Below are 23,346 nucleotides of genomic sequence, written 5' to 3'. Positions count from 1 at the left end.
TGGCTTTCCGGCGAACTAGGGGACACTTGATGCGGGCTAGGGGATCAAAAGGTGGGGGAATGGGCTGGAGAGGAGGTGTGGTTTTGGGGCAGGGCTGGCGTAGGCCGAGCAGCGAAGGTTTTGGTGTGAATAGTGGTTCCGTTGACGACCAGTCAATCAGTTTTGACTGTACATCGCTCTTGTCGCGTTTGCGTTGCACCCCGGCATGCTGGACCCTCCATGTCGCTCACCGAATGGAACGCGCTTCGTCTTGCATTTTCGCTCGCTTGTGGGACCGCAGTTGAGAGCAAACAGACGTCCCTCCCCCTCCCCGCCCGTGTCATTTATACTACCACTCCCTCCGTTTTATGCGGAGTAAATAAAAACAGGGGGAGTATACTACAGATGAGGATCCCCTGACGTGGCCGAACCCATTGAGTAACTGACATGCAGGGCCTAGCAAGCATGGGGTCCACCAGTAAGTGACCGAAAGGGAGGGTACAACAGGGATACCTATTTCAGAGGATCCACTTCCACTACTACTCCCTCCTTCCATTTACTATACAGGGCCTAATGCGTTTTCCGAGGCTAACTTTGACCAAATGTTGGAGTAATAATATATGACATGCAACTTACACAAAGCATACGGTCAAATTCGTATGTGAAAGGAGCTTCCAATGATAACATTTTCACATTATACATCTCATGTACTATTAATCTTGTCAATAGTCAAAGGCGGTTTTGAAAAACGCATTAGAGCATGGTTAATAATATAGCTAGCCGATGGCTATAAGGAACTGCCATGTCATCTATAGCCATCATCTATATGCACCCATACAGTAGTATGGGCTATAAGGTTGACTATTTCCTGAAGAAAAAAATAGGGTTGACTAATGTATTAGTACTTTTTTCCATCTCCTCTCTATCTCTTTCTTCATATTTATTGTATTTAACTAGGAATGCGTATATAGCTAGGCTCTTGCATGAGAGCTCACTCCCCTTACTTTTTCACATCTCTATCCTCCACATAGGCCATATATAAATGGAAGGAGGGAGTACTATGAGCATTGTATACTCTACTACGGATGTTGTCAGTACTCCACTAGTACTACAAGGATCCGGGTCTATTGCAACAAAAAAATTTGTTGCAATACATGATGTTTCGTGGCGATAAGTACCTATTGCCACGAAACGACATTCGTTGGCAGCCGTTGCAACTGGACACATGGTAATAGGTTATTACCATGAAAAGGCAATTGCGGCAATAAAGTGTGCTATTGCAACATCCATGCGGGAACTTGCCACATGTTTTCCCGTGGCAACACTCACCTGATGCCACAATTTGCTTTGTGGAGATAGCTTTAATGCAACATGTACCGAATTGTGGAGACTGATATGTCGTGGCGATAGACATTTGTGGCAACAACCTATGACAACGACGACCATTTCGTGGCGCATTACTCTTTCGTGGCAATAATCAATTGTGGCAACAAACTATGGCAACAATCCTTATTTTCGTGGCATCAGACATGTTGCCACGACCCACTATACTTGTGGCAATAAACTATGGCAACAATTCTTGTTTTCGTGGCATTAGGCATGTTGCCACGACCCACTTCGCTTGTGGCATTAACTTATGGCAACAAATATTCCAATCGTCGTAACAGGAAATTGCAACGTACTTCTTTTGATAGTGACAAATAGGTATCACAACAAGTAACATCTTTGTAGCGAGAAATTATTGCGACAATTTAAACTTTCCGTGGCGATACTCTATTTCAACAAACTTACTTTGGTGGCGCTAAACTGTTATCGCATCATGAAATTTCTTGTGGCGCGAAGCTATTACAACAATATAAAGTGCTCCGTTGCAACATTCTAGTGCAACAAAACAGATAGGCGTAGCAACTGAGATATGATGCAACACTATATTTTTAGTGGTGCTAGCATGTGGCAACCAAAAATGGGTTGTGGTAATAGTCTATTGCAATCGTAAATTTTTTTTACAGGGTTTCAATTAAAATATTCAAAACCATACATATAATATCTAGATTCATACAATTCATACTTCTGATAGAAAATATCCATCAAATAAAACTCAAATGTAATTTAGCCATCCTAATTAACTTCGAAGACTAAACTGCCCGTGATCTAGAGTCCAGTCCAGCTAGTTCTTTGGATCCTGCAATCAAGAAATAAAAAAAGTTCTAGTTAATGAGTCAAACATAACATACGCCATACAATTATGCCAGCTCCATTGTTAAAAACTATTGCCAGACTAACTAGCTAATACTGTGTCAGCAAGCATGTAACTAAGGCATCAGAACAACTATACAAGTGTGAATGGCTAAGGCATAACCTAAAGTACATCTACTAAAAGGGATTTTTTTGAGAAAAAAACATTGCTTTTAACTTAATGGTGTTGGGCTGAATCACCCAAAACACAGAGCAGCCACAAGGGCTAGTACATCGGGCCCCCATTCCAGTTAGGTTCTAACATCCTATCAAGACTAGCAAGCTCATGAGCAACAAAGTTTGCCGAGCGACGACATACATTTGTTTCATAATAAGAAAACCATAATATGAGCGGGTACTTGGTATCCTCAATAACAGCATATAGGCCGACAAGTCCACCTTATTGATATTAAGTGCTTCCATCAGGAGTTGCGAGTCCGTTTAAAAAACGACCCTCACGACCCCTATATCAACAGGAAGAGATACTACATGTGACATTGCAGTGGACTCATCAGCGAAGGCATCACGCGCATGATCATGACATCCTGCTCGTGCATACAGAATGGTACCATCGTCCGATCGTACATCTACTAAAAGCTCCTGCTATTGATTTAAGTTATGACTAGATGTATAGTTTCAGTTAAGTTCATGTCCCTAGCTAGCACATATTTGTATTTTGTTTAAGTTGTGACTCGATGCAGCAACAACACATGGTAAAAGAGAAGAAGCAGCTAGCTAATTATGAAGACCAAGGACGTATAAAATGCAGGTGAACATGAAGAGAAAGCAAGGTTGTGACTTACCATTGCTTTATACATTCGAGATTGCCTTGCTGCAGCTTGTATGAGCGCATTTGAAGAAATAGCAGTCGGCCTTGAACCTGGAGTCTTATTAGGACTAGATGTCTGTGAAAGAATATTTTGCAAGTTTGGATTACTATTTTCTTTGTCAACCCTCTTCGTAGGAACCTGTAAATAGAAGTCCACTTTTAGCAATACAAATAAGCAACATAAATCTTACAAGGTCAGAAGCATATGACTGTAATCACCATCACCTGTTGGGTTTCCATCTGTTTGCTCAATTCTATAAACTTTGCCATCATGTTTTTTTTCAAATTCCAGTCTTGATGTTCGCTCCTCTTGCAACAATCTTTCCCTTTCAGCACGCTCTTGTTTTAACCTCTCCTCAAGTTGTTCTCTCTCAGCACGCTCCAAGTTAATCCTCTCTTGTGTGTTAGCACGTTCAGCTTGTAGTTGATCTTCTAAGTCATTAACCTGCTGGCTGAGCTGAGAGTTTCACTCCTGGGTGGCTGCTGTAGCACGAGCTTGCTCTTCAATCTGGATACGGAACTTTTCAGAACCAGTTGAAGTTTTGGCCATGTATCCGTACCCACGAGGCTGCGATGACTTGCATTCCAGAGTGTCTTTGTAAGCGGTCTGGAAAACATTGTTTTTCTGCTCACTTGAAAGTGGACCTTCAGTTTCAGCTTCTTTGTTTTTAACCTCTTCAAGTGCTTGGTCCTAAAAATGATAGGAACAATTATAGGTGCAACATAAATATTGACACTATAAAAGATGAAACAAGAATAACACGGTCCAATGCATGAATAATCACATCTGATGATGAAACATGCCGAATGCACATCATTGACTAACTATAGAATAACCAAAAGTCAGTGTACTCACGTAAACTTTCTGGGAATCTGTGTTAGACCATGTTCCATTGTTTGTGTGGGTGAGTTCCCATAGAGCAATACAATCTGGCTCTTCTCCAGTTTCTAAGTTTCTCTGCAAATAATATAACAATGAGATGCTTGAAACATGACACCATATTTAGCAGCAAGGCATACATATTTAATTGGACTCGTACCTTCTCAAAACTAACTTGCGAGTAAGATTTTGATCCGATTATATGTTTTGTCTTCTGTTTCTTACGGTTATCAGCGTTCTTTTGGCTGCATTCCTATCAATTCATTGAAACCAGATATAACCAATGAGACTAGCCATTTCACCTTAACACATAATAGACAAACCGTGATCTTAGAGATAACCTGAAATTTTGAATCAGTGCCAAAGTACTCAATCATCCATTCCCACTCTTCTGGTTGTAAATCTTCAGGCAGATTAGCCAATGCATCTGTTTTGTATGCCTTGTAAGTGGAGCTTAGAGTTGATCGCCAGCCTCTATATCTCTCTTTCGCAATTTTGAGAACTTTTTCTTCTGTTTCTGGTGTATCTTCCAGGTCCCATCTGTCCTACAATCATATCTGCAACAATGAGTCGATGAATGGTAGGGTGAATGTCCGACCACGTCCTCAATCCAATGAGTGGTAACTTTCTTTTCATTATGACTACCACGTCATCCTTGAACGAACGATAGTTCATTCCTACTGTACCACCCAATTTTTCAGAGAATGTAATATTTAGCTTTGCAGATCCATTGGCAAAACGCTTCTTAGATGCTTTAAAACCTTTTAGAACACCTCGCCCTTTCTTCTTCTGTCCACCAGCTTCTACAGCCCAAATCATACAAGAAAAATTGTATTATTCAGCATTAGATTGTAAGAAATGATGACACAAATGTAAACGAAAGCAAGTACCATCCTGTAGTCACGCACGGTTGCGGCGAGCATAGGATGGCCATTCAGCAAGGGAACGCTTGTCATTAGCAGCCACTGGAATGTCAGATTGTTCTGGAGTTCCTGTAGAAGATTTAGTAGTCTTGAAGGTTTAGCTATTTAACCCACACCAAGAATTTATGCATTATAGGAAATGGTAAATAATTTACCAGATTTGGGTTGTCCATGTTGGTTTTTGTATGCCGTTATACTTTCCATCCTTGTTAAGAGAACAGAGCCTTTCTTTACTGCACACAAAAACAATCATGGGACTTAGCATTAACAAAGCATTGATGTTCTGCACCATTTAGATAGGTGATTATGAAGTAAGGATGTTGTGTACCAGGAGCATCCTCCGTAAAATTCATCATTGTGCCTGTCAGGACCCCGACTCAATGCCACATCGATCTAGCATGTAACACATCATATCACTTTGCGGCCTCACGCACGGTATTCCCACGGGTGTCGCCTTACCTTTGCCCGGGACCGTTTGCGCCTTTTGGCACACGTATATGACAGTGTCGCTAGCATCCATATGATAAGGAGCCCGGGCTGACATGGCTAGTCGTAAACCCAAAGCGGCACAGACTTACAGGGACAGGCATCCATGACCCAGCATCGAACGTGTCGGTCATCAGCGAGTGAATCCAGGATGTAGCACTGGGCTAGCAGGACTCCGGTATTCACCGCGTGACATTTCCCCGAAGGGACAGACACAGGAACGAAGAAGGACACATGCCGGCCAGCCTAAGTGTTCCGGAGCAGTAGCAAGCTACCATGGCTCGGTGGAAACACTAGGAGACATTTCCCCGTAAGAGAGGCTACTAAAGATAAACAACTAGATGGTCAGATCCCACACATACCAAGCATTTCAATAACATACACACAATATGCTCGATATGTGCAAATACAACATGGCATCACAACATGACTCTATGACTCAAGTAATCTATTCAATAGGCTCCGAGGAGCGAGATATTACAAACATGGGTCTCATGACCCAACATTCAGAGCATACAAATCAAGCACAAGCGGAAGCTATCATGTCTGAGTACAGACATCTATAAATGAAAAAGGCTGAGAAGCCTGACTATCTACCAAATCCTGCCGAGGCACAAGATCGTAGCTGAGGTAACAAGCTAAACGTCGAAGACCACGTGGAACTACTAGCGAGACCGAAGTCTCTCTGCAAAAACATAAAATAGGCAAACGTGAGTACAAATGTACCCAGCAAGACTTACATCAGAACTATCTACATATGCATCATTATCAACAAAGGGGATGGAGGGGTTTAACTGCAGCAAGCCAGCTTTGACTCGGTGGCTATCCTAAACTACGACTGCAAGCGACTCTTTTGAGGTGGCGCACACGAGTCCACATATTCACCAACCAATACACCACTATGGAACCGCTCCCGTCTCCCTACGAGAACGCCATCCATAGCACTCACGCTTATCTTGCGTATTTTAGAGTATCCACTTTCACTTGTCTATGAACTGATATAAGCAACCCAGAAGTCCTTTTCCGCGGACACGGCTATTCGAATAGATCATGTTAACCCTGCAGGGGTGTACTTCTTCACACACGCTCTCACCACTTACCGCCGTTTACACGACATGTACTCGGCAACCTTCAAGCGGAAGCCCAACGTGGGTGTCGGCCACGGCCTGCCTAAACACTCAAGTCTCTAGTCCAGGTTTATCGCCTATTCGGGTTCCATCCATGAGGAGATCCGGCCGTAGTTTCGCTCACAGCCCCAAACGATGTGTACAGGGTTCCGTGACACCAAACGGGCGCCCGGTTTACCCGGCCACGTGCCTACCGCATCACAGCCCACCCCTACGGTCAGCACTGCGCACGGCCTCCAGCATACTACAAACACCAGAAACTACTTGCAACTCCTGGACAGAGGACAAGGGTGATCAAGAAGCCGAGAGGGTCCATTGGTTTCGGGCCCAATGCGTGGTAGTAGCTGAATCATGGATCACAAACACAGAACTCAGTTCCTGAGGACGGCTGCAATGAGACAACCCACCATGTACTCCTACATGGCCTCTCACCGCTACCTTTACCAAAACGTGTTCACACACTTAGCTCACACACAGTAGGACATGTTCACACACCTCTGATTCATCCCCGATGAATCAGACCTGACTCAACTCTAAGCAGTAGCAGGCATGACAAACAAACATGAATGAGTAGGCACAACAGGGCTCAAACAACTCCTACTCATGCTAGTGGGTTTCATCTATTTACTGTGGCAATGACAGGTCATGCAAAGGATAAAGGGGTTCAGCTACCGCAGCAAGTAACAGAAAAATCGGTGTTGTCCTAATGCATTAAAAGAGAGCAGGAGCGAGAGAGTAGGATTGTATCGGAATGAACAAGGGGGTTTTGCTTGCCTGGCACTTTTGAAGATAACATTGAGTCTTCATCAGTGTCAACGATCACATCATCGGTATCACGTCTATCGAGAGGGGACAAATACCGGCAACACAGAAGGGAACACAATCAATGCAATGCACAATATGATGCATGATCATGACATGGCAAAATGAATGTGTTTTGAGCCAATGCAACTAGCAACAGATTAAATGAAGTTGGTTTGAATACAAGATTCAAATTCAAACTCCATATGTGATTATTTAAATGCCCTTTATTTGATTTGTGCTAAACAGCAGCTATAAGTTGTTCTAACATGCATGAAAATGGTACAGATGGATTCCTTGAATTTTTCTGATAATTTTTCATATATAAATTATTTAATTTGGAGTTACGGTTAATTTTCTATGATTTATTGAAGTTTTAGCTATTTTCTGAAATTATTAAATCATTTAAGATTATTTAAATTCCAGAAAATACTTATTGCGTCAGCCTGACATCATCATGACGTCAGCAAGTCAACAGGGGTCGGCCAGGGTCAAACCTGACGTGTGGGACCCACACGTCAGTGACAGGGGGTTAACCCCGAGTCAAACCTGGGCTGGTTAGCTTTGACTAAGCCCTGGGGCCCACTTGTCAGCGTCAGTAGGTGGGGGGTTAGTGACTAATTAACTAAGCCACGTCAGCCCGCCGGAGTTCTGGCCGGCGGCGACCATTAGCGCGGCGGCGACTCGCCGGACTTGCGTTTCAGATAGCGTTTGATCGCGCGAAGACCACCGGGGCGTAGCCCGTCTTCGTCCGCAACCAGGGGAGCTGACGGGGGGGCTGCGGGGGCGCCGGAGCTAACGGCGGCGAGCTCTTTTGCGGCCGCCGGAGCTCGGGTTTGGGCGGAGCGAGGGTACGGGGCGCTAGGGGGCTGGCTGAGGGGCTATGCGGACTCCTGGGGCAGCTAGGAGCACGCTAGGCTCGTCGGACTGGCTGCAACAGCACGTCAGTGCCACGCCCGGCGTCCATGGCGGACGGCGGCGCTCGGTACGGTGGCTAGCATGGATACTGCACGGGAAACCAACGGGGAGAGAGGGGAAACGTAGGAGAGCTCACGGAGGGGCTAGCGGAGGAGACGACGAAGTCGGGGAAGCTCTGGACGCGCTGAATCGATGGAGTCGATCTCCGGCACCGGAGGTGAAGGCGATGATGCTCCGGTCAATTTCAGCCTCCTCTGATCGCGTGCGTCGGTGGGTAGCTCCACGGGGTCAGGGCGGAGCTCGGGTACGCAGAGAGGGGGCGAGGGAGTGGCTGTGGTTGCGGTGGTTGCGAGCGGCGGCGGCGGAGGCGTTCTGGTGTGCGAGAGGGAGAGGCGAAGGAGAGACGAAGGGGACGAGTGAGGGGGTCCAGGGGTTCGAGGCGGCGCCGAGGAGAAGGCCCGAGGCGTCGCGGTGGCGAGGGACGCAGGCAGGCAGGGAGGTGGCGTGTCGCCACGGCGCGCGCGTGCGCTGTCTCCCTCCTCTGCCTACTGGCAGAGGTAGAGGACGACTGGCACCAGGCCAGTGGGCTGGGCTGTCCACTGGGCCAGCCAGGTAAGGGCCCAGGTAAGACTCTGTTCTTTTTATTTTTATTTCTGTTCTGTTTTGTTTTCTTTTTTTTTTCTTTGCCACTGTTTTCAAATTTAAACAAATTCAAAACAGTGCCAAATATCCTCTGAATAATTTATGTTGCTAGATGGACTTTTCCAAAAGCTCATAAAATATTTCAGGGGTATTTGAAATTATATTCTAATTATATGAATATAATTCAAATTCAAATAGCTAATGATTTAAATTCAAAGTCCCAAAAATAAATCCTTAAAAATGTTCAATATTTTGGTTGGGACCAGAACCCTTACCAAAAATTATCAAACATTTAAGAAGAGCCTTTTGGAGCAATGAATGAGATTTCTAGGGTTTTTGCCCCTCTTTTATTTAGGGTTTTGAGGCTTCCAATATTCCTCAATTCAAGTTTCAAAAATATAGACATGATGCACACATGAAGCTAGGCTAGAGCAATGCCAGAAGCTAGGGATGTGACAGTGCCCTTGTGTGGGTAAACCAGACATATGTGAATGAACATGAAAGGCAAAGTATCAGTGATAGGTTCATGAAAACACTACTCTGAATCTATAGGAAAAAAATGCAATGTGACTCGTGTAAGACCAAATATCTATTAAAAATCAGCTTATAGTAATCTGAATCAAATGCAATGCAGATGATGACTAAACCTAAATCCTCTGCTCTGTTGACGCACATATAACATCTAATATATGACATTATGTCTTAAAATGTGTTGAAAGAAACTCATCTCGATCTACGCTAATTGCTAAAAAATATTTATAAGAAAGTGACTGTAGGATGTATAAGAAGAAACCAGAGTGTAAGAATGTGGATTTATTTTAGGCAAGACGGATAATATTACATCAAAAGCTAATCAACCTGATTTAGATATAAGAATTAATGTTGTATGCAGAGTGACAGTGACGGTGATGGTAGGATTCTAAGTGTAATGTAAAGATTCAGACTGAACCCAGGGGGAAACAAATGTAAAGTGGATCATGAAAGCATCCATGTATGTAGAAAAAAACCTGGTATTTGGCACCATTATTAGTTGGGGGATTGAACTCAGAAAGCCGGCACTTAACTAATAAAAATGCAAGCTAGCTAGCTTTGCACATACAGATTACAGAGTATGTCTATATCTTTCAGTTAATGGATCTAATGCTCAAAAACCAATCTAATGCTCACGACCCCCTTTGGCGTCCACGAGGAAACAGAACCAGGAGCAGAGATGGTGGAGAGGCCTGCAGGCACCTCGGGTATGCTGGGGTCGGGTGCGGCAATTACCAGCGCCTGGCCACCATGTCACGATGCCGGCGTGCACAGCCGAGACGGCTGCGGCCATGAACCGGGCCGGGAGGCCCCGTTGAGCCCCAGTTCAAGGCCGAGGCGAGCTCCATGGAGGCCAGCCTCCAGGCCAAGGTGAGGCGCTGCGCCGACCCTCCAGGCCACGAGCGCCTCAGCCGAGGCGGCCAAATCGAGGCGCGATGGGAAAATGCCACCGGCGGCGGCATGTCCATTGCCCTGACTTCTTTTCTACGGCCAAGCGGCGAGCGGAGGAGAGAAGGGGCAGCCCCTCTGAATGGATCAGGATTGAGAGAGCCGCGCATCGATGAGGAGCTCGTGGGGGAGGGGGGTTTGATCCCGGACGGAGGCGGACGCAGAGGAGAGGGGGGAGGGGGAGATCGAGGAGGACTGGATTTTTCAGCGATGAAGGAGATCGGGAGGAGGACTAACCTGACGCTGTGCACCTGATGTGGTTCGCTCTGTTGACGCCGTCATGACGCCGGCAGCAGAGATGAACCGAGACGAGAGCTCAGATCCAATCGCCCGTGAAGACGCCGTCGTTTGGTCTAGAATTATATATTCGTGGGTTGTTAGGAAGGTATTTAGCGGGAAGCTAATTTTCTGGTGGGAACAAAGACGCTAATTTGGGACCTTTTAGCGGGAGGTTAAAAAGTATTGGCGCAAACAACTGTACACCTAAATTAGGTGGCGCGAAAGTAACTCTTTCTGTTTAAAAAAAGTAATTAGTTTTTAGGTAATTTTCTAGGTTGTAGATATATTTCGAGATGGAGGGAATACTAAAATGTTTTGAAGACTTGCCGTGTAAATGAAATGAAAAAGAATGCAAATTTGCCATGGCACAAACATACTGCATGTTAATTGACATGGCAAACTTACCTGGGTGGATTTGCAGTAGTAAGTACAAAAGCAAAATCAAATCTCTTAAAAGTTGCAATGCTTAATGTGGTCATCATCAATCCTACAAAGTCAAAAAAAGGGAAACAAACACATATTTCTACAATCAACTCAAATTTGTTTTTTTACTACTCCATGTGAACATGGCCAAAGTTGTAGTGGTGACATGGCGAAAACTATATTAGAGGCATGGCAAACAGATTAGCAAATTTGCCTTGGTAAAAAAAATATGTGTATGTCATGCCAAAAGTTATAGTGGTGACATGGAAAAAGCTATATTAGAGGCATGCCAAAAGCTATAAAATCCTTTTTGCCATGGCAAAACAGTGTTCAACAATATATACTTTTGATTCATGGCAAAATCTAGAGAAAATTCGATTCATGATTCATTTCAAAGCTAGAGTTTGTATGTACTGATCACATGGCAAGTTTACAAAATTTGCACTACAGACTAAATACAGGAGGACAAATGCCATGGCAAATTACTGAATATATGTCACATCCCTAATTCTGGTCTGACCTATGCCAGCTTCCATGTGTGCATTATGTTTAAATTCAAATGAAATTTGAATTGAGGAATTTTCAAAAACCTCAGAAGTCCTCTAAAAATAACCAACATTTAAATCTCATCAAATGAGTCGAAGAAAATGTTCATGTTATTCTGCAAAAATATTGGCATGAGGTAAAATTCAAACCAATATTTTTGGTATCACAGAAATATTTATTTTGGGCCTTTGACTTAAACCAACGACATATTTGAGTTGAATTTATTTCTATTATATAAGAAATAAAGTTCAAATATTTTTGTAAGTTTCCTGTGACCTTGGACTAGTTCCTGAGCTCACATACAATTTACAAAAAGTTAAAAAAATGATTTGATGTTTTAAATCAAATCAAAACCAATTACAAAAAATAGAAAACATTAATAAATAGAAAAACCAGAGAGAGAGAGAGCCTACCTGGGGCACTTACCTGGCGCCACCAACCGGCCCAACACTGCAGCTGGCCGGCCTAGCCCACCACCACCTCCTCCCTGTCGCCTTCCTCCTCGTGCCAGTAGGCAGAGGAGGGACACCGCGACGCCGCCGAGCTCGCCACGCCACCACCCTGCCTGGCTGCCTCCTCCTCTCCCTGGGCGTCTCCCGCAGCTCCACGCGCCCCCCGGGCCTCTCACTCTCTCCCCGAGCTCCTCTCCTCCTCTGGCTCTCTCGCACGCAACCACCGAACACACCCGCCGCCGCCGACGAGCACCACCGCGGCCACCGTCCACCTCGTGCCTCTCCGATGAGTCCAGAGGAACCGCCATCGCCTTCTGTGTCTTCTACACCAACCCATTCGACTGCGGGAGCCCTGTAGCGTCTTCCCAGAGCTCGTCCCCAACCTTCGGCCGCCGGCGAACTTTCGGGGATTCGCGAGCTCCAGCCCCTCCCCGGCCTCGCCGTTGCTTCTATCGGATCCGCTGTGAGCTCCTCTTCCATTCCCCCTCCTCCCCGCGCTCGTTCCTGCACTCTAGCCGCCCTTTTCACCGGGGGCCGTGAGCTCCTCGCCGCCGGCGATGACGCAGACGAGGCCAGAGCCACCATAGCTAACTCCCGGAGCACGGCAACGTGCTCCACACCTCACCAGGAGCCTAACACACACACCAGCTCCCCCTCCCGTGCCCCCTAGCGCCAACCCGGACCTCGCCCGTACTCCGGCCGCCGCCACGAGCTCGACTCCAGCGAGCTCACTCCACTGCAGCCTCTCTCGCTTGCTTCAATGGATGCGCGAGAGTGCCAGCTCTCTATGGGTGGTCTCGGCCGCTAATTTGGTCGTCGAAGGACAAAACCCGCACCCCTCCGCCGTCTCTGGCTCTGCCGGCGACGAGCCGCGGGTCAACTCCGGCGAGTTGACCCGAGTTTGGCCATGGTTTGACCTTCCCCGTGTGTCACTGACGTGTGGGCCACCCCCTGACATTTTTAGTTAGTATTAGTTTAACACTAATTAACCTAGGTCAGTTAGCTGATTAGTCGCTGACTAGTGGGCCCCGGCCCCACAAACAATTTAGTTAGAATTAACTTAAGGCTAATTAACTTGGTTAATTAGTTATGCCACTGACTAGTGGACCCCGCTGGTCAGGTTTGACCCGGACCAGCCCCTGTTGACCTGCTGACGTCATGCCAACGTCATGCTGACGCAGTAAACCCTTTTCTGGATTTTTAAATAAATCTAAACGATTTATTTATTTCAGAAAATAGCTAAAACTTCTAAAAGTCATAGTAATTCAACCGTGACTCCAAATCAAACAAATTATATATGAAAAATTATCAGAAAAATTTAAGGAATCCATCTGTACCATTTTCATCCATGTTTGAACAATGTTTGTCCTCTGTTTTGGACAAAACAAATACAGGGCATTTAAATAATCATATATGGAGTTGGAATTTGAATCATGTAATCAAACCAACTTCATTTAAATCATAGCTAGGTGCATTAGCCCAAAACACATTCATATTGCCATGTCATAGCATGCATCATATTGTGCATTGCATTGATCGTGTTTCTTCTGTGTTTGCCGGTGTTGTTCCCCCTCGGTAGACGTTGTACCGACGATGTGATCGTTGACACTGATGAAGACTCGATGTTATCTTCAGAAGTGCCAGGCAAGCAAAACCCCCTTGTTCATTCCGATACAATCCCACTCTCTCGCTCCTGCTCTCTTTTACTACATTAGGACAACAACGATTCATCTGTTACTTGCTGCGATAGCTAAACCCCTTTATCCTCTGCATGACCTTTCATTGCCACAGTAAATAGATGAAACCCACTAGTATGAGTAGGAGTTGTTTGAGCCATGTGGTGCCTACTCATTCATGTTTGTTTGTCATGCCTGCTATTGCTTAGAGTTGAGTCAGGTCTGATTCATCGGGGATGAATCAGAGGTGTGTGAACATGTCCTACTGTGTGTGAGCTAAGTGGTGAACACGATTTGGTAAAGGTAGCGGTGAGAGGCCATGTAGGAGTACATGGTGGGTTGTCTCATTGAAGCCGTCCTTAGGAACTGAGTTCTGTGTTTGTGATCCATGATTCAGCTACTACCATACATTGGGCCCTGAAATATGACCCCGCTCGACTTCTTATTCACCCTTGTCCTCTGTCCAGGAGTTGCAACTAGTTTCTGGTGTTTGTAGGATATGTGTTGGAGGCCGTGGGCAGCGCTGACCCGAGGGGTGGGCTGTGATGCGGTAGATACACCGTGGCCGGGTATACCGGGCGCCCGTTTGGTGTCACAGAACCCTGTTCACATCGTTTGGGGCTGTGAGCGAAACCCCGGCCGGATCTCCTCATGGATGGAACCCGAATAGGCGATAAACCTGGACTAGAGACTTGAGTGTTTAGGTAGGTCGTGGTCTACACCCACGTCGGCTTTCGCTTGAAGTCTGCCGAGCACATGTCGTGTGCAGACGCTAAGTGGTGGAAACATGTATGAAGAAGTACACCCCTGCAGGGTTAACATCATCTATTCGAATAGTCGTGTCCGCGGTAAAGGACTTCTGGGTTGCTTATATCAGTTCATAGGCAAGTGAAAGTGGATACCCTAAAATACGCAAGATAAGCGTGAGTGCTATGGATGGCGTTCTCGTAGGGAGACGGGAGCGGATCCATAGTGGTGTATTGATATGGTGAATATGTGGACTCGTGTGCGCCACCTCTAAAGAGTTACTTGCAGTCATAGTTCAGGATAGCCACCGAGTCAAAGCTGGCTTACTGCAGTTAAACCCCACCATCCCCTTGTTGATAATGATGCATATGTAGTTAGTTCTGATGTAAGTCTTGCTAGGTACATTTGTACTCACGTTTGCCTATTTTATGTTTTTGCAGAGACTTCAGTCTCACTAGTAATTCCGCGTGGACTTCGACGTTTAGCTTGTTACCTCAGCTACGATCTTGTGCCCTCGGCAGGATCTAGTAGATAGTCAGGCTTTCAGCCTTTTTCATTTATAGATGTCTGTACTCAGACATGATAGCTTCCGCTTGTGTTTTGACTTGTATGCTCTGAATGTTGGGTCATAAGACCTATGTTTGTAATATCTCGCTCCTCGGAGCCTAATGAATAAATACTTGAGTCGTAGAGTCATGTTGTGATGCCATGTTGTATTTGCACATATCGGGCATATTGTGTGTATGTTATTGAAATGCTTGGTATGTGTGGGATCTGACTATCTAGTTGTTTATCCTTAGTAGCCCTCTTACCGGGAAATGTCTCCTAGTGTTTCCACCGAGCCATGGTAGCTTGCTACTGCTCCGCAACACTTAGGCTGGCCGGCATGTGTCCTTCTTCGTTCCTGTGTCTGTCCCCTCGGGGAAATGTCACGCGATGAATACCGGAGTCCTATTAGCCCGCTACAGCCCGGTTCACCGGAGTCCTGCTAGCCCAGTGCTACAGCCTGGATTCACTCGCTGATGACCGACACGTTCGATGCTGAGTCATGGATGCCTGTCCCTGTAAGTTTGTGCCACTTTGGGTTTACGACTAGCCATGTCAGCCCGGGCTCCTTATCATATGGATGCTAGCGACACTATCATATACGTGTGCCAAAAGGCGCAAACGGTCCCGGGCAAAGGTAAGGCGACACCCGTGGGAATACCGTGCGTGAGGCCGCAAAGTGATATGAGGTGTTACATGCTAGATCGATGTGGCATTGAGTCAGGGTCCTGACAATATAATTCTCGCACGAGGACAAACAACACTAAACAGTGCTAAACACTAGACACTAGTTGCCAATTTGCCATATTGTACTAAATATCATGTTCTACACAATTTGCCATGCTCAAAAGAAACTATTCCAGAAAAAATATTGTCAAGATGTACCCAATGTGTACCCATGTGAACCAGAAATCTAAAGTCAAACAAATTGGCATGTCACTGCTAAACAAATTCCCAAGTCACTGCTAGACAACATAAAAAAAGGGGACACATGATCTTCTCCATCAATAGTCTAGCAATTCCTGTTTCAGTGCAATCAGTGTATGATGTGCTACCGAACAACTAAAAAAGAGTTCATTCTTATTTTGCATATTTGTCTATCATACATTTGCTCTCCTAAACTTTTAGTAATATCCAATACCTTCCCACGTAAAGCTGTTGATGAAGGACGGGGAGATCAAGGACTCCAGAATTGATCTGACTGAGGCAAGAAACCTGAAGTGAACACCGGCCCCCTCTGCTCGATGCACATATCCTATCCCCGAATACTCCCACTCCCTGTACAACAAAAGTGCAAAGTTTCAGTGTACATTAAGCTGAACCTGAACCATTCTTTGTGACGAAACTTCCTGTTCTAACTAAATCTGCACGCATGTGCTCTGCTGTTGTGCTCGTCCCAGGTCAGTAGCAGTAGGAGAGCTCAGCTAACGGCAAGGCACATGAGCACAGCTCGGGCGGCTACTAGGAGGCGGCGGAATACCTGGGCTCGGGGTGAATCCCGGCGAGCAGTTCACCATCCGCACATCACTAGAAGAAAACGGCGTCCCCGCCGGCGAGCAGATCCCTATTGGCGCATCGGCGAGCAGGTCGGCTGCGAGCTGCAAGGCCTCGTCCACCTCCTAGTTGACCTCCATGAAGCGCCGCGGCGTCAGCGTCAGCACCTCCACTGCTCTCTCCCTCCGCGCCCCGCCTCCTCGAACAGTACCTCCATTGCTTCTCCCCCTTCCGCGTCCCGCAGCCTCGTGCACCACCAGGCCCCGCCTCCCGGTGTAGGATGACGGCGCCGCCGCTTCAGCTGATCGCCATCGCCTCCCTCGCGCCCAGGGCCTCGCGGACATCGCCATCGCCGCCGGGTTGGAGGTGGGCGCATCGCAGGGATGGTGCGGGCAGCGTCGCCCCGAGCGCGGCGGCCTGGTGCTCGCGGCGGCGCTCGGCATCGGACCGCGACGGCACCTCGCTCCGGTCGGCGAGGAGCTGAGTCGTAGCGTGGCAGTACCTGGTGCTCGGCTGTAGCGAACGCCAAATCCCTGGCCCCCTCCGCGGATCCCTCGTGGTCGTCGTCCTCGACCCCTGCCGCCGCGACTGTGGCGGGATCTGGTCAGGGAGGAGCCTCGTCGCCGGCGAAGGCCACTCCTCTCTGTATTGCGTGGCGGAGACAGAGCAGTGTGCTCTGAGCGGTGGAGCAAGGGGAGAAGAAGATAGGATTGATGCTGGCGTTCGGGATGAAGCCTGTTTTAGATTGATTTACCGAACGAAAACAAAACGTGACGTGTCGGACCTCAGTTGCTATGACATTCGTGCCTGTAATCAATGGCACAGAGATTCTAAATTACAGGTCTTTCAGGAGTTATAGATTTCGAAATTTATTTGTAAAAAGTTATATCCTGATGAAAAAAACACCAAATCCGAGAATTGTGAAGGGGTGATCCGACGCCATTCTCTTCTCATCGTCGATATTTATATAGTCGTCGCCATTTGAGGTAGTCCGGAACTACATGTCACGGAAACCTCATGCGACCCTCACTTTAAACTATTAGATTATACTCTTGTCTCGAAACATAAGTACTGATGGGATGGGTTGATGAGACAGTCGATCTATGTCGGTCTCGATCTAAAATTTCGATCTTGAGATGGGGTGATCTCAGCATCGTTCACTTATCGGACAATCCGTGGAGGGTTCGTCCAAGCCAGAGTAGGTCGAACATAATTATGCCGCTTTTGTTCAAATGATAATCATAAAGATTCAACTATGTAAATCAAACAACCAAACCAATTTAGTTTTGAGTTTTATTGTGTTAGGACCGCGTCGGAACACCACCGAGAGGTGAATGTCTAGGGGTCGCCGCCGCCAGCGTCGTCTGGGCGATGCCCGGAGGCGGGCGCCAGCGACGGCGGCGGGGAGGGAGGGGAGAGGGGGGCTTGGGAGGAGGGGCCGGGGTGGATGGACGGAGAGCTCGGAAATGGATCGCACGGTCTTGAAAGCTTTCGACGGAGCCACCCCCGGATTCGTGGGAGACGAGTTCCCGTGAGCCTCGATAGCGGCGGGGAGGCGTCGATGGGAGGAATTGAACAGCTAGGTGACTCTCTGGGACACATGGACGGTTAAGGGAAATTGGCTGGTGCCAGGACCCCGGGGTGTACTTGAATAGAATTACTATCTTCTTTCAAACAGAAAAAGAAGGGGGTGAAAAAGTCATTCCTTTTGGAGGAAATGTTTACAACAAAAAATAAATTGGGAAAAAGTATTTACCAGTTGTGTAAGCTTTTGTCTTAACAAAAATAATACAGATTCATTTATGTTAATCATCAACCAAACAAATTTAGTTTTGAGATTTATTTATTGGCATATCACACATTTGTTTAACAACAAAAAATGTATTCAGATAAGGCCACCTCCTTGTCGCGTCTTTATATATATATATATATATATATATATATATATATATATATATATATATATATATATATATATATATATATATATATATATATATATATATTCAATTTTAGATATAAAAAAATCTTCAAGTCTTGGACCGTCGCCTCGTCTTATCCGCCCCTTCTTTATGTATTCAGTAGCAAATATGCCTGTGTGTTGTAACGGGATGAGAAAAAAAATTATCCCCCGTGCACACACCGACGACATCAACAAATCTCTTAAAATCTTTCACGGTGTCACATGACAAACAACATGATAAGTGGTGTTACACAAAAAAATAATGATGGGATAATTTTTGAAGCGTACTCAAGGTGTTTCTAATCCATTAGATAACAGAAATATCTACCTAGTTGCCGTTATCACAAACAATATGAAAATCAACATTAAGTCACTTGATATTGAATAAAGTTGCATGCTAAACATATTTTGGAAATGATTAACATGCAAGAAAATAAAATATTTGAAATGTACACATTTTTCTGAGGGATTTTCATATATGACATGTACAATTTGAAGTTGCGGTTTGAAAGATATGAATATTTTAAAAATCTTTTAAATCTGCCGCGAAAAAGAAAAAGGAAATGCAAGAAAGGGAGAAAAAGGAAATGCAAGAAAGGGGATTCGAACCTGGGTCCCCAAGTGCTGCAGGGGGATGCTCTGTCAGCTGTGCTATCTAAGTACTTGTGTTATATAGTGGGACTTAACTTCTAATATACAGTATGTGGTGGAGCGTTCGCGTCCACGCGCTGGATCAGACGCCGTGTGCCTCTGTCTGGTGGAGCACGTAGAGCTCGCGCGATGGATCAGACACGCGTCTGGTGGGTTGCGCCGCGCGAGATCTCTCCCCCTTTCCTTTGATCGTTTTTTCTGTTTCCTTCGCTCCTTATTTCCCATCTGGTGCCCCTTTTCCTCTTTCCTTGTTCCACCGCCGCCCGACCCGAGCGCTGGCCGCATCCAACAGCCACATCATGGCGGCGCGACGAAGCAGCCCATGCCGGTGCCTCCCTGCGGCTCCCCTCTCCCTCTAACCTTGCTCTGCCACCCGCCGCTCGGCGCCTTCCTCCCGTCAGCCTAATCCTCCCTGGATCTTGGCTGGTCGATCCTGCCCATGGGCGTGTGGCTGGACCGCCCGACACCTCAACTCCGGCGCCAACAGACCTGCCATCCTGCTCACTTGCCCGGGTCTCCCGTCCGCTTCAGTGCAACGACCTGCAGCAGCTCTCCCCTGGTCAGCCGTGACTCTGTATCTTTCTGAATTTCTGTATACTAGCTAGAATTAGACAGGGTAGTAATGCATAAGAGGTTAGTTGGTTGGTTTAGTCAACTTAGAATTTATCAAGAGTGAAGATGTTATTCACCAGTATATGCACAACATGTCACTGAATTCTAGCTGTCTCAATATTATCTCATGAATTTCAGTTATCTCTGAATATCACCAATACATACTTGGCATCAGTGGGTGTACAAGTATACAGAAAAAATATCAGCACATGAATTTCAGTATACCAATACTCTGAATCAGTGAAGAATGAATGTGGATGTACAAGAAGCAAAATCCTTGTGCTATCCATGTCACTGAAATGACAAGAAAGACTTCCTGTACATCCTCGTTCATTCCAGTATTTTCTGTAGATCCACACCGATTCATGTGCAGCAAAAGAACTAGTATTTATCTGTACACTCACATTCATTCTGTTACAGCAAAACATCAACAATTTCTGTGTCAAACATCAGCAAAACATTCACGTGGACCGCATTAACATACAGCAAAACTATTTCTTGTTCCATCAACCAAATTTTGCTTTACCATCTGACAGTAATACTGGTACGTATGTATCCCTGTTATCTTGTCTTGTAATGCAGCTAGTGATGCTATTGACTGTAAAGCAGCTACTAAAACAGTTGTTATGTTTTTCTAACAGGACTGGCTTTACGGAGATAAGGCAAAAATGACACGAGATAAGAGCTGGATGGACAGGGAAAGAAACTCTGTTGAGTGGCAAACTGGCATGAAGGATTTCTTGAATTTTGCCTTCGATGGTGCTCACCCAGACTCAACAGTCCCATGCCCATGTAGGAGATGTCTCAATAATGTTCCGAAAACGAAAAAGGAAGTTCATACTGACTTGCTGTTCAATGGGATGGATCCAACCTACACTCACTGGATATACCATGGTGAACAATCCGATGAGGGAAGCATGTCTGAAGATTCTGATAATGAAGACGCTGTAGATGATGGTGCTGGGGTATGTGACATGCTCAATACTCTCATAAGGGGCGCAAACATGGAAAGCAATGCTGACATTGGTGAAGGTGCGGGAGACATTCATGTGGATGCTTCCAGCAGTGATGAAAGGAGCCAGGAGCCAAATGCAACAGCCAAGGTCTTCTTCGAACTATTGAAAGAGGCAAAAAAAGAGTTGTACCCAGGTTGCAAGGATTTCACGAAGCTATATTTCATTGTGAAGCTTTACCAAATCAAGTGTGTGTCTGGGATGACCAATAGAGCATGTGACTTAGTTCTGCAGATGTTCACACAGGTGTTGCCAAAGGGTCACTGCATTCCTACTAATCTCGCTAAAGTAAGGGAGGTGATCCGAGATCTTGGGTTGGACTACAAGAAGATACACGCGTGCGTTAATGATTGTGTGCTATTCCGTAATGAACATGCTGATGCAGAAGAATGCCCTGTCTGTCATGCATCTCGATGGAAATCTACTCCTGCTACTGACGAAGACAATGCATCAAGTCGTAAATCAAAGAAGCTAGTGCCACAGAAAGTTCTAAGGTATTTCCCGCTCATTCCAAGACTGCAAAGGCTATACATGACAGAACATATGTCATCACATATGAAATGGCATAAGGAGGGTCGGGTGGATGATGGCGTAATGAGGCATCCTGCAGATTCCAAGGCCTGGAAGCATTTTGATAAGAAATATTATAAGAAATTCTCAAAAGATGCTCGCAGTGTTCGGCTTGGCCTTGCTTCAGATGGATTCAACCCCTTTGGGCTCATGAGTATATCACATAGTACATGGCCTGTCATTCTTATTCCATATAACTTGCCACCTTGGATGTGTATGAAACAAGAAAATTGGATTATGTCAATGATTATTCCAGGATCAAAGTCACCAGGAAATAACATAGATGTGTACTTGCAGCCCTGGATTGATGAACTGAATGTTCTATGGGAGGATGGTGCTGAGACATATGATGCTGCAACTAAAAAAAATTCCAGATGTATGCATGCTTGTTGTGGACCATTAGTGACTACCCAGCTTACGCAATGCTGAGTGGTTGGAGCACAAAATGCAAGCTAGCATGCCCGTATTGCCACAAACATACAGATTTTTTATGGCTCAAGTATGGTCGAAAGCATTGCTACATGGGACATCGACGTTTTCTGCCCAGGACCCACAAATGGCGTCGAAACAGGTGTTTGTTCAACAACAAGGCAGATAATAGAGAAGCTCCAGTGGCACTTACAGGTGAGCAAGTTCTGCGGGAACTTGATAGCATTCAGCATGCACCATTTGGACGGTCAAATAAGAGAAAGCGACCGGAAACTAGTAGCTGGCATAACTGGCGGAAGAAAAGTGTATTTTTCCAGCTCCCATATTGGAAGAACTTGCTCGTAAGGCACAATTTGGATGTTATGCACATCAAGAAGAAAATTTGTGACAACATTGTGGGGACCTTGCTTGAGATGGATAAGAAATCAAAGGATGGTGTGAAGGCTCGTCTTGATTTACAGGACCTGAAAATTAGGAAGGACCAGCATCCAAAGCATGGTAAGCATAAGTATGACATAAAGAAAGGTTGCTATACTTTAAAAAAGGAAGAAAAGATAATGCTCCTCAAGTTTCTGCAGAGCATTAAGATGCCTGATGGCTATGCTTCACACATTAAGCGATGTGTAGCCCTCGATCAGTGCAAGATTAGTGGACTCAAAACTCATGACTGTCATGTGATATTTCAGAAACTTCTTCCTATTGCATTGCACAAGCTTTTGCCAGAGAATGTTGTTAACCCATTGCTTCAGCTGAGTAAATTATTTTCTGATTTATGCTCCAAGGAGTTAAGGGATGAAGATTTGGAGAGGTTGAGCAAAACAATTCCAGAAACTCTATGTCAGCTTGAGATGATCTTTCCACCAGCATTCTTTGATATTATGATGCATCTCCCAATTCATCTTGCTGAAGAGGCCCGATTGGGAGGGCCTGTCTTGTACAGATGGATGTATCCAATTGAGCGATACTTGCGTACGCTCAAAGGATATGTGCGTAACAAGGCTCAACCAGAAGGTTCTATAGCAGAGGGGTACATACTTGAAGAGTGCATGACTTTTTGCAGTCGATTCGTTGATGGAATGCCTACCAAGCTAAGTCAGTCCGAACGTCATGAAGACGGGGTTACAAATCAATCACCAATAGGGATTAGCATAATGAGTACAGTTGATTACTCCAAGAAAGGTTTTGTTTGTGAATCATTGTCTTTGGCTGAGATTAATAAAATGAGGCATTTCATAATAACAAACTGTGAGGAAACCGCGCCATGGATTGAGTACGAATACTTATGTATTTAATTCACATCATGATATGCTTTAATACTTTCCTATTCAACTAACAATCATTTCTCTTTGAAGTGAACATCTTGAGGAGCTCAGAAGGAATAATTCTCCTAATCCTAAAAAGCAGCACAAGGAAGAGTTTGTTGGTTGGTTTGAGAGACGGGTAATTTTCTTTCGCATTTTCACTAATGTTCCTTGTAATAACGTACCAACGTTGTACACTACACTCTCACATATTCTATTTCATGAAACAGATCACAGAACTCCACAATGATGGGAAGGTCAACAATCTTATTTATGCACTAGCTAAAGGACCTGATCACCTAGCTCGGGTATACAACCGTACAGTTCTGAATGGATATTTCTTTC

The 23,346-nt window shown here is 45.5% G+C and overlaps 1 long non-coding RNA gene across 4 annotated transcripts; it reads right to left on the bottom strand.

Moving 5' to 3' along the window:
- Positions 1 to 1,943: 1,943 nt before the first annotated feature.
- LOC123140873 (uncharacterized) lies at positions 1,944 to 17,207 on the bottom strand. Of its 4 annotated transcripts, none has more exons than XR_006470089.1 (10): positions 16,449 to 17,207; positions 16,110 to 16,246; positions 5,002 to 5,079; positions 4,814 to 4,915; positions 4,265 to 4,726; positions 4,084 to 4,176; positions 3,900 to 4,001; positions 3,269 to 3,734; positions 3,018 to 3,182; positions 1,944 to 2,161 (listed from the first exon to the last, which is right to left on the bottom strand). It is a non-coding gene; the product is annotated as an uncharacterized lncRNA (long non-coding RNA). The 4 variants fall into 4 exon arrangements; XR_006470090.1 differs by having other exon boundaries at positions 4,814 to 4,817; XR_006470091.1 differs by lacking the exon at positions 4,814 to 4,915.
- Positions 17,208 to 23,346: the final 6,139 nt, after the last annotated feature.

Source organism: Triticum aestivum, chromosome 1B (genome assembly GCF_018294505.1).
Source record: "Triticum aestivum cultivar Chinese Spring chromosome 1B, IWGSC CS RefSeq v2.1, whole genome shotgun sequence".
Lineage (NCBI taxonomy): Eukaryota > Viridiplantae > Streptophyta > Magnoliopsida > Poales > Poaceae > Triticum > Triticum aestivum.
The sequence above is the reverse complement of the archived record's forward strand: the minus strand, read 5'-3'. Positions and strand labels throughout refer to the sequence as shown.